This window comes from Pinus tabuliformis, chromosome 9 (genome assembly GCF_031772625.1).
Source record: "Pinus tabuliformis cultivar Carrire ecotype Pingquan chromosome 9, CPIR1, whole genome shotgun sequence".
NCBI classification, from domain to species: Eukaryota; Viridiplantae; Streptophyta; class Pinopsida; order Pinales; family Pinaceae; genus Pinus; species Pinus tabuliformis.
In genome coordinates, this window is record NC_142307.1 from 143409394 (window position 1) to 143423534 (window position 14141).

Sequence of the window (14141 nt, forward strand, 5' to 3'; positions counted from 1 at the left end):
TACACATCAAGGGGATGTTGAGTACTTGAGAGTAGGGCTCAAGGGTTCAAATCCAAGCAAGGCACGATGGATAGAAATTGGACAAGTGAAGGAACTGTATCCTCACTTGATCGATGCCTAAAAACCAACTTTTGGTGGTCCAAAAGATTTCCAATGGGAAGGCGTGATCCAAAATGGATCTTAACCCCTCTAAACCTCTAAGTCCTTAAAACTATCATAAAACATTATCGCAAGAAAAAACCATGAAGAATGGCAAAAAACAGAGTTCAACAGGGAATGCACTAGAGCCGTTGGATCAGACCGATCAATCATCCAGATAAAATTGATGGATCGCATCGGAGGGCTTGGTGATATCACATTGGCGGAATGTATTAGAGGCAGCCCATTGGGAAATGCAATCAGCAATCCCAAAATTTAATGAGAGCCATCATATCAAGCACGTAGATCCAATGGTGGAGATCACATAACTGCATCGCAAATGTTACCAAAGGCAGAACTTACCCGCAGGCCCAAAGTCTATGCGATATGCGATTTTTGCTTTATCGCATCGCTATAATACAAAGGAGGGCTTACCAGGGGCTTGAAGGACTTGCGATATGCGATCGCGATATATCACATCGCAATGATGAAAGGGGTGATACCAATGGAGTCGTGACCTCGCGATATGCGATACGCCAATATTGGTGATTGGGTAATACAAAGGGCCGTTGACATGCGATATGCGATTTCGATTAAGGCGGACCCGACGGGGTTTATAGGTGCGGCTGTATAAAATTTGAAGTCTGACTTGGCGGAAATTTTCATTGTTTTGGTGTATTTCTCTGTGTAAACATAGGAACGTATTCCCGGGGATTTCACCCACGTCAGTGGTCCTTTCCGTTCAAAAACAAGTGGTCACCATACCTTAGAGTGTTTTCCGATGATTGTTTAACGCTCAACAGGGATTTGAACAGACAGAGGCCGGGAGATAGAGAGCCCGAAGAGGGAAGGAAAATAGACAACGCCGATAGGTTTAAAATCCATTCAATGGTAGCACAGTTGACAGAGGAGGTCAGAGACAGAGAAGGGAGAAAGAGAAAGCAGAAGACGGAGAGCAAGAGGGAGAGTCTATGCACTCTTTTAGACTCGAGGATATCAAGTAAATCTGTGTTGTTTTGTCACTGTTGTGTTGAGACTCTGTTTGAGCTCACACTTGTAATATTCTGCTCTTAAAGACATAATATAGAGGTTGACACTGAAAGCTGGACCAGGAGACGTAGCCAGGAAGTCTGGTGAACTCCTTCATTACTTTTCTTGTGTTGATGTGTGACTGTTATGTTTTCTAATTCCTCATTGTGTATATTATTCGCAAAATTTTTGATCCGTTGCACTAAATGGTATAGGCATTCCTGCACATGAGTCTATAATACCTTAATTCCCTATTTTAAGATCATTTTCAGATCAGGAATCCAATTGTAATAATTTCCAAATTGCAGTATAATAAAATAAACCCTCATATTTTGCACTGGTTTTCTGGGGATGTTGGTCCAAAATATTGGTGTCATTTTTTTGGTGTGCGCATATATTTCTCAGTTCTTGATTTTATCTTTCTTCAGTGTATTTTATGATGAAGGTTGAAATTGTGAATTATTCGTTAATTGTCATAAACAATTAAACTTCTAACAATTATGAGAATAATATCTAGTAATTGCAATCAAGGAAATTTCATAAATTTCTTAGTAAAAAACCATGCTTATAATTTTAAGACAAAGCATATTGATGTTAAGTATTACTTTGTAAGAGATATGATTAGAGACAAGAAGGTGTTGCTGGAAAAGGTGGAAACTTTGAAGAATGTTGTAGATGCATTTGTGAGCACTGAAAATTTCTCTTGTTGTAGAGAAACAATGGGCATCATTGCCCTGAATTGTTGATTGTGTACTCCCGTGGCCCCTTGTATGCAAAGTAAACAACAAGTGGAGGAATTTTGGGTATGTGTTATATTATTTGCATGACTTATATACACCACAAACAAAGTGTTAAATTTTCCTAGTGATAGCTTGTTCTATGCTAAATATAATTTCATTTAAATATTTTTAATATTTACTTATTAAATTCACCCCATAATATAATTATCAACATTAGAAACTATGTAGAGAGAAAAATAAACATTGAAAAAGAAAAAATCAACATAATAAAATATGCACAATAGGGACACCAAGATTTGGTTGGAGACCAAGGTAAAACCCCACAATGGGGAAAACCCATAATTCAATTCTTCTTCTTTTATTAGATATTCATCAATAGTTCAACTAATACAGAGAGTACATCCATAGTGAGATAGATCACATCAAAACTCTTAGGGCCAATCTAAGTCAGTTCACAACTTCATTTGTGAATTGAGCAAAATAAGTTTGAGAGAGATAACAACTATCACATCATTATCTATAAGTGACATCAACACTATTCACATTTATCATAGGAGTAAGATCTTTGTACAAGATCACTGTCATCATATTAGAGCAAGGTCTCTGCTACATGCATCATAAAAGGACCTCTCTATCAATTATCATCACTATTGTCAAACCATAAGAGAGATGTTTTACTAGTCATAGTCAATCATCAATGTTCCAACTATCATTTCTCATAAGAGCGAGATCTATAACATACAAATCGTAAGATCAATATCACTGTATAATATAGCTTGAGCACTATATCATGGGCACTATCAAAATACTGTACCATAGGCACTATCATTGTTGGGTTGTGTTATATTCTTTCCATGACTAGCCCATGCAGTTAACCAAGGGGGTAGAAGGGAGGCGGAGCCCCTTCTTCGTTGTGTTGATTGCGTAGCGAGGGGAGTCACAGGGGGTTTGAGGGGTGTAGGTAACCCCACTCTATGGGGTCCAGGGTAGCGCCCCGAAAAATTTTGTTTTTGGACCCTATATTAGGTTTAGCAAACCTACCTATGGTTTTGTGAATGATTTTCGCACATGGTTTTGGACACAATGGTTTTCGGTCCATGGTTTTAGATGTTATGGTTTTTGTTCCACGGTACTGGATGCTTCAGCATGTATAAATATGTATTGTAACATTGAAAGGAACATAATGAAAAATCAAGCTAGTAGTTCCTGTTTTGGGATCTAGGGTAAAATCTCTGTGTATATGTGTTTTATGTGTTATGCTCTCACATTGTTTATTTTCTGTGTTTTAGAATTCGTATGCAGGTAATTTTTGTACAGGTTAAAACCTACATTTGGTATCAGAGTTTTTTTGGCTTCAAGGGGACGCCTTTGTTGCGGAGGGGTTTCGCTCGGGCCTATGGTAGACCATATTCAGTGGGAGATGTTCGAGATCGATTGTTGTGGTGAAAGAATATGGCGAGCAATGGAAAGATAAAGATCGAGAAATTTAACAGTCAGAGATTTGAGTTGTGGAAACTCAATATGGAGGATCTGTTGGTGGATAAAGATCAGTGGATCACGGTAGATCTTTTAGCATTATGATTCTGGTTTGGCTCTATGGTTCAGGTGTTGTACTTGATGGCAACTCACTCAAGTGGCGAAACTCTGTTCAGGCTCTCAAAATAACAGAAAATAAGAGGTTCAAAGGTGCATCGTTCAAAAGGTGCGGACCCATAGGTTTGCCATCCAGGAAGTGCGGACATACCCGTACGTTCTTCGTTCATAAGGTGCGGTCCCCCAGTTCACTCACTCCAAAGCAGAGAAGTGCGCTCACATGGGGTTTCTTATGTTTGGCCCTTGGTATTTAGCCCGTCGTTCATGATCCTATGGTTTTGGCCCGTGGTATAGGATCTAAATTGTTGAACCCTGGTTTGGATCCCTTGTATTGGTGTTTGATGGTTTTGTCCCATGGTGTGAATAAGGGATTGACTATAAAAAGGGGAAGGAGATCTCTTGGCCAGACACTTGTGAAAATTGAATATCTTAATATCTGAAAATTTGGGTGATTGGTTTTAAAAGCTACATCTAAATCAAGGAGAAAATTAAACGCGAATCTATTGATAAATCATGATCTCTCGGGCGCATGATCAGATCTGTGAATCTGACTGACTATGGCACAATTGGAGGACTGTTAATTTGGCCCTAATCAGAGGTTCGCAGGGGATCCACGGCGAAAGTGCGGGGGTACGCAAGAGAAGACGCAGTGCGGGGGTACGTAGCGCAACAGAAGGCGCAGTGCGACGTACGAAGAAAAGAAGAAAGCATGGTGCGGAGATAGGCAGAGGCACAAAAAAACAGTGCGGAGGTACGCAGTTCAGCAGAAGGAGAAAGTGCGGTGGTACGCAGAGAAGCAGAAGGATACGGTGCGGATCTGTGCAGTTTAGGCACAGAAAGAATGTGGATATCCGCAGGTTTATATCGGTGAAGTTGCGGACCTGTCTTGAAACATTTGTTAGTTGTCTTTTATCTATTGCTGCAGAGTTCTGGGTTTAGATTTCTGGTGTTACTTTTCTGTTTACAGCATTCTAAGAAGTTGTGTGATTCATTGGTTGATTGTATAAGGAGATTGGGTGATTTGCATGTACATGATTATTATTTGATCTTCTTGGATCCAGTCTGAAAATTAATGAAACGTGGTCCTTAAAGAAGTAGAAGATCAAAGGGGGTTGTAGCTCCCTTCCAGGATAGACTGGAAAATGAGAGAGAGTTGTAACTCTCTGCAGGTTGCAACCTGCGTACTGGTAAAGGATTGCACTAGTACAAAATCCTTGTAAAAGAAGTTTCTAATTGAAAGAAGATAGAGACATATTGCAGCAGGTGGTTTTTCACCCACATTAGGTTTCCACCTTATATTTGGTGTTCTTTGGTGTGCTTATCTATTTTTCTTGTTCTTGTTCATTATTATATGGCACTGACATACAAATTAATGATCAATATCTGAAGAATAAATTAAAGTATAAATCTGGAAGGCATGTTGAAAAGAATTTAATAATACTGATTCACCCCCCCTCTCAATATTATTTCCAACAATTGGTATCAGAGCAGGTTCTTCAGAAGAACCTTGATCGCTTGAAGAAAGATCTTGCATCATGAGCAACTACGAGAGATAAGCATCAATCAGGCCACCGATTTTTGATGGGACAAACTTCGTTTATTGGAAGGTAAGAGTTACTTCCTATCTTCAATCTCTTGGTACAGAAGTCTGGGATATCATAGATACAGGGTATACTTTTCCATCAGCAACTCCTACAGATCCGGCTTAGAAGAAGAAATATGAAACAAATGCAAAGGTGGTCAATACTCTATTAGGATGCCTATCTCAATCAGAATTTGTCAAGGTAATGCAGTTTAAATCTACAAAAGAGATATGGGACAAGATTGTTCTGAGCTATGAAGGAGATGATCAGGTAAAAAGAGCAAAACTTCAAACCCTCAGGATTCAGTATGAAAATCTCAGGATGTATAATGATGAAAGTGTGGCTAACTATTTTCTTCGTGTAGATGAGATTGTTAATTGTATGAAAAATTTGGGTGAAGAAATAAAAGAGGCTGTTGTGGTTGAAAAAGTTCTAAGATCTTTGTCCCCTAGGTTTGAATCTAAAGTTTCTGCTATAGAAGAAAAATAGAATCTACCAAGCCTTAAAATGTCACAGCTGCACGAAATTCTAACTGCTTATGAAATGAGGAAAGGAGGTCCATTGGACAGGAGAGAAGATGCCTTCAAAGCTTCAGGCAAAGGCGAGTACTACGAGTCAGGACACGTGTCAGAAGTGTCAGGCCAGGCAGTAACTCTCCAAGGGCAGAAAAACTGATTGGTGTGTTTATTCCATAGGTATGTTATTGATTTATACATTAGGAGTGATTGTTCAGTTCATCTTCTGATGACTGTTCACATTCCTGATTTATCTATTTTACAAATTCCCCAATCATGAAGATTAGGTGTCAACATTCCCCCCCTTAATCTGAAGGGATGTTGGTGAGTCCAAGCATCATTCTGAATTGTTCAAGCTTTTCCTTTCCAAGTGCTTTGGTGAAGATGTCTGCAATTTGCTCATTTGTGGAAAAACGACGGAGATGGATTGTTTTGGCCTCAACATGATGTCGAATCAGATGATATTTAGTATTGATATGCTTTGTTCGATCATGGAACTTTGGATTCTTGGCCAACTTTATTGCAGAGGTGTTATCAATCATGAGTGGAGTTGATTGTACTTTTTTTACCTGCAAATCTTCAAGAATTTTCCTAAGCCACACAATTTCTTTCGTTGCTTTAGCTGCTGCCACGTATTCTGCTTCAATTGTGGAATCTGCTGGAACTGATTGTTTGCGTGATCTCCAGGAGACAGCTCCTGATCCAAGACTCATATCATATCCTGAAGTAGATACCCATGTTTCTTTGTCTCCATCAAAGTCTGAATCAGAGTATCCAATCAAGCTGAAGTCGTCCACCTGTGTATACTTGATTCCAAGGTCTTGAGTTCCCTACAAGTACCTTAGAACTCTTTTTGCAGTAGACCAATGTCCCTCACAAGGCTTTTGCATGAATCTAGAGAGGATTCCAATAGTAAATGAAATGTCTGGTCTGGTAGTAGTGAAGTAGATGAGACTTCCTACAAGCTGTCTATACTTTGTTGCATCCTCAAATTCCTTTCCTTCAATAGATGTGAGCTTTAAGTTTTGTTTCATTGGAGTAGAAAGAGGATTGCACTCTGTCATGCCAAATCTGTTTAACAAATCTCCAATGTATTTCTTTTCAGAAAGAAATATGGATTTTGGATGTTGGGTTACTTCAATGCCAAGATAGTAATGAACATAGCCCAAATCAGTCATTTCAAAACTTTTCCCTAATTCCTTCTTTATGGATGCAATGTAGCTTTCATTGTTCCCTGTCATTAAAAGATCATCTACATATACCACAATATACACAACTTTTTTGCCAACTTTCTTGACAAATAAAGTTGCATCATCAAGATCAAAATGATTGAAGTTGAGTTTCAGAAGATGCTCAGTTAGTTTTTCATACCAGGCTCGCGGTCCTTGTTTGAGGCCATACAAGGATTTCACAAGTTTGCATACTTTATGCTCATGTCCTTTCATAGCAAATCCTTCAGGCTGGGACATAAAAACATTCTCTTTTAGATCTCCATTCAAGAATGCAGTTTTTACATCCATTTGATGGACTTTCCAACCGTTCTGAGCTGCTAGTGCAAAGAGTGTCCGGATGGTGGCCCATTTTGCTGTGGGGGCAAAATTTTCCTCATAATCGACCCCTTCCTTCTGTGCAAAGCCTTTTGCCACAAGCCTAGCTTTGTGCTTGTCAAGTGAGCCATCAGCTTTGTATTTATTCTTGTAGACCCACTTGCAGCCAATTGGTTTGGTTCCAAATGGAGGATCAACCAGCTTCCAAGTGTCATTCTTTATGAGGGATCATACTCCTTTTTCATCGCTTCTTTCCATTCATCATGAGAAGCAGCTTCTTTGAAGGAAGTTGGTTCAAAATCTGTAGACAAGTTCAATTCACAATCATAAGTAACATCCATATCAACAGGTGAATTAGAGTCATCTACATCACCTCCATTTTGTCGGTTTGAATTTCTGGTTCCTGTTTTTCCAATTTCATCAGGATGAACACTTTCAAGTGTCTTTTTCAGCCACTTTGGGGGACCTTTCTGAGATGGTCCAGACTGCTCTGTTGATTGAGTTGGGACTGAATCAAGATTGAGTCTCCCAATTCTATCAATTACATCACTTAAAGCATCATCCGTTGTTGGAGTTTCATGCAGGGGAGATTGTTCTTCAGAAGAAGATTCCACATGTTGATCTAGTATAGGAATCCCCCCTTCAAGATGTGGAGTCTGATTATCAAATTCTTGAAATGATTATGTTTTTTTGAATCTATCCAATCGATCAAGTTGCCGCTCAACAACATTGTCAGATTTGGATGATTCCAGAAAAATGACATCTCTAGATACAACAAACTTTTTATTTACTTCATCATAGAGGTGGTATGCTTTAGAGGTGTTTGAATACCCCGGGAAGATACACTTACGACTTCTAGCACCAAGTTTGTTTCTATGTACCTTTGGTATCAAAGCATAATAGGTGGAATCAAAGATCCTGAGATGTTTTACCGAAGGAACATGTCCATACCACAATTCATAAGGAGTCTTGTTTCTTATAGCATTAGATGGACATCTATTCTTTATATATGCAGCACATAGAACAGCATCAACCCAAAACATTATCTTTACATTTTTGAAGAAAAGCATGGATCGTACCATATTCAAAATTGTTCTATTCATTCTTTTGCTACACCATTCTGTTTGGGATTATAAGGTACAGTTGTTTGATGTTTGATCCCATGTTGGCGAAGATAGTTTTTAAATTCATTTGATGCATATTCTTTTCCATTGCGAATAGACCCAATATGAGATTGTGCATCATTTTCAATCCATTTATGAAAATTCTTGAATGTTTGAAAAGCATCAGATTTGTTCTTCAATATATAAACCCAACACATTATGGTGTAATCATCAATAAATGTCATGATATATTTATTTCCATTTGCAGAAGGAACAAGCATTGGACCACATAAATCTGAATGAATGAATTCAAGCTTCCTATGTGCTCTTGAATGTGAATCATGAAAAGACTGTTTGCTATGCTTTCCTAGAATGCAAGCATCACATTGCTTATGTTTCCTAGGAATTGTAGGCAAACCAGCAACACCATTTTTCTTCAATAAGTGGAGACTGTCATAGTTTAAATGTCCAAATCTACCATGCCATAATAAACTTGATGGAAGTGTACCTTCTTCATGATGAGAAATATATGAGAAATGTTGTGCATGAGCAGAGGTTCCTTGCAGTTTGAGGAGTCTTTCTTCTTCTATTCCCCTCATGACAAGTGAGTGGTCAGATGCTTTTCTTACCTCAAGCTTTCCATCAAATATATGAATGGAGTGACCTTGCTGGCGGATGTGGACCAAGGACAGCAAGTTTCTCTTGAGCTTTGGGAGATATTGAACATGATCCAGAAGAAAGTCTGGAAGACCAGGCAGTTTAAGCCTGATTGTGCCAAGCCCTGATGGCTTGATTTTTGACTGATCTGCAAAGTATACTGCTCCATCAACATTATCAGTGAAATCTTCAAAAAAATCTTTCCTATGAGTCATATGACAGGTTTCTCCTGAATCAAGCAACCAATCATTTTTCGAAGAAGCAAGTGAAGCATTAAACAAATCTTCATTTACTCCAATGTTACATTGTGCCTCAATATAGTGAGCGGATTCAAGTGCTTTACCTTTGTCTGTATCATCAGTTTTACCTTTCTTCTAGTTTCTTTTCTGCTCAATTTTGTCCCATGGTAGCTTGCATGTAGAAGCATCATGTGATCCATTTCGTTTGCAGCGAATGCAATGCAGATCTTCTTTTTCTCCTTGAGAATGTCTGCCCCCCCTTCCTCTGAAGTATCTTCCTCTTCCCCTTCGTCCACCTCTTCCTCTTGTAGAATCTTGAGCAGGATGCTTTTCTTTATGAGCAAGGCAAACAGTCTCTTCAGAAGATTCAGGGACTGTCTTCTTTCCAAAGGCTTTCTCTCTTTCAACAAACTTTTTCACAAGAGAGTCAAAGGTTATATCTTTAAGATTTCCATTTGCTTGTAAAGACTCAAGATAATTGGAGTAAGTAGGATAGAGTGCCTTGAGAAAAGCAATAAGAGGGATATCCAGCTCAACCTTAGTGGATTTGATATCATGCATTATGGATTTTACTTCATATGCAAGAGCAAGAGGATCATTATTTTTCAGTTCAAGAGTGAAGAGTTTAATCATGAGCTGAACAACTTCAAGTGCAGAATGTGAGTCATAGAGTTCTTTGAGCTTTTGTAAAGCTTCAAAGGCAGTTGAATATGATGAAATATGGCGACTTACTTCTTCATTTACAGATGTTGTGATTAATGCATATGCTTTGCTGTTCTTGTTATCCCAAATGACGAGCTCTTTGTCTAATGTAGGTTGTATTGGGTCATTGTCTCCTTCTCCGACACACACTCCCTTCCACAACTCATTGAAGATGAGGGTGTGTTTTATCATCTGGGACCATTCAGGATAGTTCTCCTTGCTAGTGAGAACTATTCCTACCATAGAGATGATTGAATGCATTCTGTAAAAAATACTTCTGCTAGAAAAAAATTCCTTACATTACAGCCTTATGCACTATATTTTCTTCAAATCCCTCTAATGTTTGATAGAAGCATCAGCATTTCATTGTACATATCACTTCAATATATCACTTTAATGCCTTTTTTTTACCATTCAAATGATAAAAAAAAACTGTGCAATACTACTATGTTTTGAATGATATATAAAACGCGCAATACTACAAATGCTTTGATATATAAACCACTTTGAAAACAACACAATACTTTGAATGATATATAAACGCTTTGAATGATATAAACTACGTAATACCATGAATTCAACAAACGTTTTGAATGATATACACTTTGACTCAACTGCTCAACACTATACCAAAACCGCCATCATAAATATATACTGGAATTAAAATCAACTGCGCAACACTATACCAGAACCGTCATCATAAATATACACTGGAATTAAAATCAACTGCGCAACACTATACCAGAACCGCCATCATAAATATATACTGGAATTAAAATCAACTGCGCAACACTATACCAGAACCGCCATCATAAATATACACTGGAATTAAAATCAACTGCGCAACACTATACCAGAACCGCCATCATAAATATACACTGGAATCAACGCTCTTGTCATTTATCGGCATTCTCAAGCTTAAGGGACACATTATACCTCCTCGCAGAAGACAAATGCGAAGCCTTTTCATGCGGAGTCTCTGCCTTGTCGAGTGCTAAAGTCCAAGCAATAACCAGCTACCATCTCACAAGCCAACGCTCAACATAACAAGCACCGAGCCAAAGGGAGGAGTCCACAAATGGAAATGAAAATGCGGCTCAAAAAAATGTAATTAAAGTTCAAGCAACAAGTTATGGAGACACTAATGGAATATCAATAATGGGTAAGTTGTGTCACGTCAACATCATCTGATTAAGACCCAATCTCCTATATTATTTTCTTGATTTGGGTTGATAGAGACAAGCTGGTGCATCCATGTACAGTCCTTCTAATTTTAATAATTTGTTTCATGTTGGAAGATATTGCAGGAGGAGCATGCGGATATGATGATATCTGCGCAGCTGGGTATGGGGTAAGCAACACGACAGTGAGCAGCATTATGTTCAAGGAAGGGGCGGCATGCGGGGCGTGCTATGAATTGTTGTGTGATGCAAAATCCGATCCAGCTTGGTGCATCGACAGTGGGAGGACGTTACATTGTGCCTCAATGAGCGTTGGGTCCAATGCATCTCTGGGCAGTGACAGAGGCAGAGCAGTGCAGTGTATCATCATTTCTGGACAGAGGCAGTGGCAGAGATGAAGGGAGTTACGACTATTCTTAGGACTGGCTCTGATACCATGTCAGGCCAGGCAGTAACTCTCCAAGGGCAGAAAAACTGATTGGTGTGTTTATTCCATAGGTATGTTATTGATTTATACATTAGGAATGATTGTTCAGTTCATCTTCTGATCACTGTTCACATTCCTGATTTATCTATTTTACAAATTCCCCAATCATGAAGATTAGGTGTCAACAAGAAGAAGAAGAATCAAATTTTGTCAGAAATATTCAACAGGGTACTAGACGGTTCCAAGGGAAGGAACCTGTTAGATGGAACAAGAAACAAAATACAACTAAGAAAAGTTACTACACTCATGAAGACAGTGATGGCCTATCAATAGTGACGAAGATGAATGAGGTAATGATTATAAACTTTTAATGGATTTTGAAGATGATGATTACATGGATGCTATAGATGTTGATGACTTTTATGAAGAGATTTCTAGACTCAACACATGTTTAGAAGAAAAGAATGTGATCATTGATACTCTGCAATTTCAACTTGATGAAAAGAAAAAATCTCTTGAAAAATTAGAATGTGAAATTGTTGGCCTTAGAAAAGAAATTGAGAAAACAAAGGTTCTTAATCTTAAGTTTGTTAAAGGATCTGAAACTCTGGATGAGATTATCAATGTACAGCATTCTCCTCTAATTAAGACAGGTCTGGGTTATAATGGAGAAACATCTCAAGCATCCACCTCAAAGAGTTATCTTGATGCAGCAAGGAGGAATGAGCAAAATCCCAATGGAGATCATCAGGTTAAGTAGGGACGAATTACATCAAGAACAAACAGAGACTACCAGGTAAACCAGGGGCAATCCATCTTAAGGGTGAACAAAAGCTACAATCAGCCGCAGGTAAAAACTTCTCAATTTGCTTCAAGAATGGATGACAATAGAAATTACAATCATTTGGCTGGTAGATTTGATAATCACAGAAGTTTCTTCAATGGCCAATGCTTCTCTTATCATAACTTTGGTCACAAAGCAGCTCAATGTGTTGCCTATAAGACAATCATGATTAGAGAAGCTCAAAAATAAAGAAGTATGACCGGGATTACGAAAAGGACCTATAACAACTTTTCGGCCCTTGAAAATGAAATTGAATGTTCTATTTGTAATAACTTCGGTCATGAAGATTCTGAATGCAGGAGCAGGTTTCAGCAGACAAAGGAACAAGCCTCAAGCACCCAAACATGGAGAATAAAGGAACTATTAGCGCTTGAAATTTCACCTCAGGCTAAGAAAGGTAAACCTCAAGGCAACATCAAACCACTTAGCCTCGTAGCTAGCCCTACGGGGCTGGAGAGGGCTCTCTCCGATCTATCTCGGTGAGATCTTCAATGGATGAGATGACCAATAGGGTAACACTGATTTTAGGCTAGTAAACTGAATCAAAAGGTTGATTTAGGGTTTTTAGGGTTTTTGGTGGCAAATTGAGGGGATGGCAATTTTGGGTGCGGGGATTGGACACAGTTTTTGCAGGGGGGTTCTTTGGGGCGAGGTAGGAGACAATATTGATGCCTTTGATTGAGGTGGATGGTCAGGAATGACAGGTGAGGAGCTAAGGAGAGCAAACAATAACTTTGAATTCTCCTTAAACAGTAGAAAACATTGAAATTAAACAAACTTAAAAGCAGAGCATGACAGTCATGAATTCTTACTTTAACACTTCGTTTGCTTAATGTGCAGAAGGAAAAGAAAGGAAATGATTCACATAACACACTTACAGGTACATAGAGAAACACACCATCAATACATGTAACCACAAGAATCCCAAAAAAGACTGCAAAATCCTGGTCTTCCTTAGCCAAAAATTGCAGAGATACAGTGAATAATACAATGATAGCTTCTCCCTCAAGAGTCCAACCATGAAAATGAGAAAGAAAGTACATAATATAGATCATATAACCTCTTTCCCTGCCTCCATGGGTCGAGCTCACTATCCTAGGAGCTGTTTCAACCACTTCTAAACTAAGCACTACAAACTAGGCAGTCAAAACAACTTGCCTCTATAAGCTAGGAAACCAATTCATTCATTTAATTTTCACCTTTTTCATGAATGAATCTTCTAGAAGAGGTACATAAGAGTAAAAGTGTCAATAAAGTACATTAATTACATCAAAGAGGATAATAATGCACCCCAAAAATTCAAACAGGGTTAAACTGCGTTTTTCTGAGCTGTACAGTGAAATTTGGAAAAGTTTGCCTGACGGGTCGCGCGCCTTTGGGACCACATTTGGGGCACTTCCAGGTGTCCAAATTGAGCAATAGTAGGCTTGTTGGAAAGGTCTGTGAGTCTAATTTCCAACCCAACTGGAATTTCTGAATTTTGTGGTCATTTTCCTCTCCAAAATTTCAATCTCCCAAGACTGCTTTCTGCAACTCAAAAATGTGGCAAAAAGTCATGTTTTGCTTGTTTTTTGACTTTCTGGAGGCCTAAAACTTCATAAAATCTCAAGTCCATTGATGAGCATATGTAACTTCTCATGAAAAATCTGGAAATGCTGAGTTTTTGAAAAATGGAGTTGCCATGATGAAGGGTCGCGCGGGGGGTGAGACCCGTTAATGGAGAAAACCTGTGTTTGGCATAAAAAATTCACAAATGACAAAATTTTCTCCAAATTTCTTGAAATTTGAGCTGGGAGTCCCCAATCAAGTACCATGCTCATTCAAAGAGGCTTTGGGCAAAATT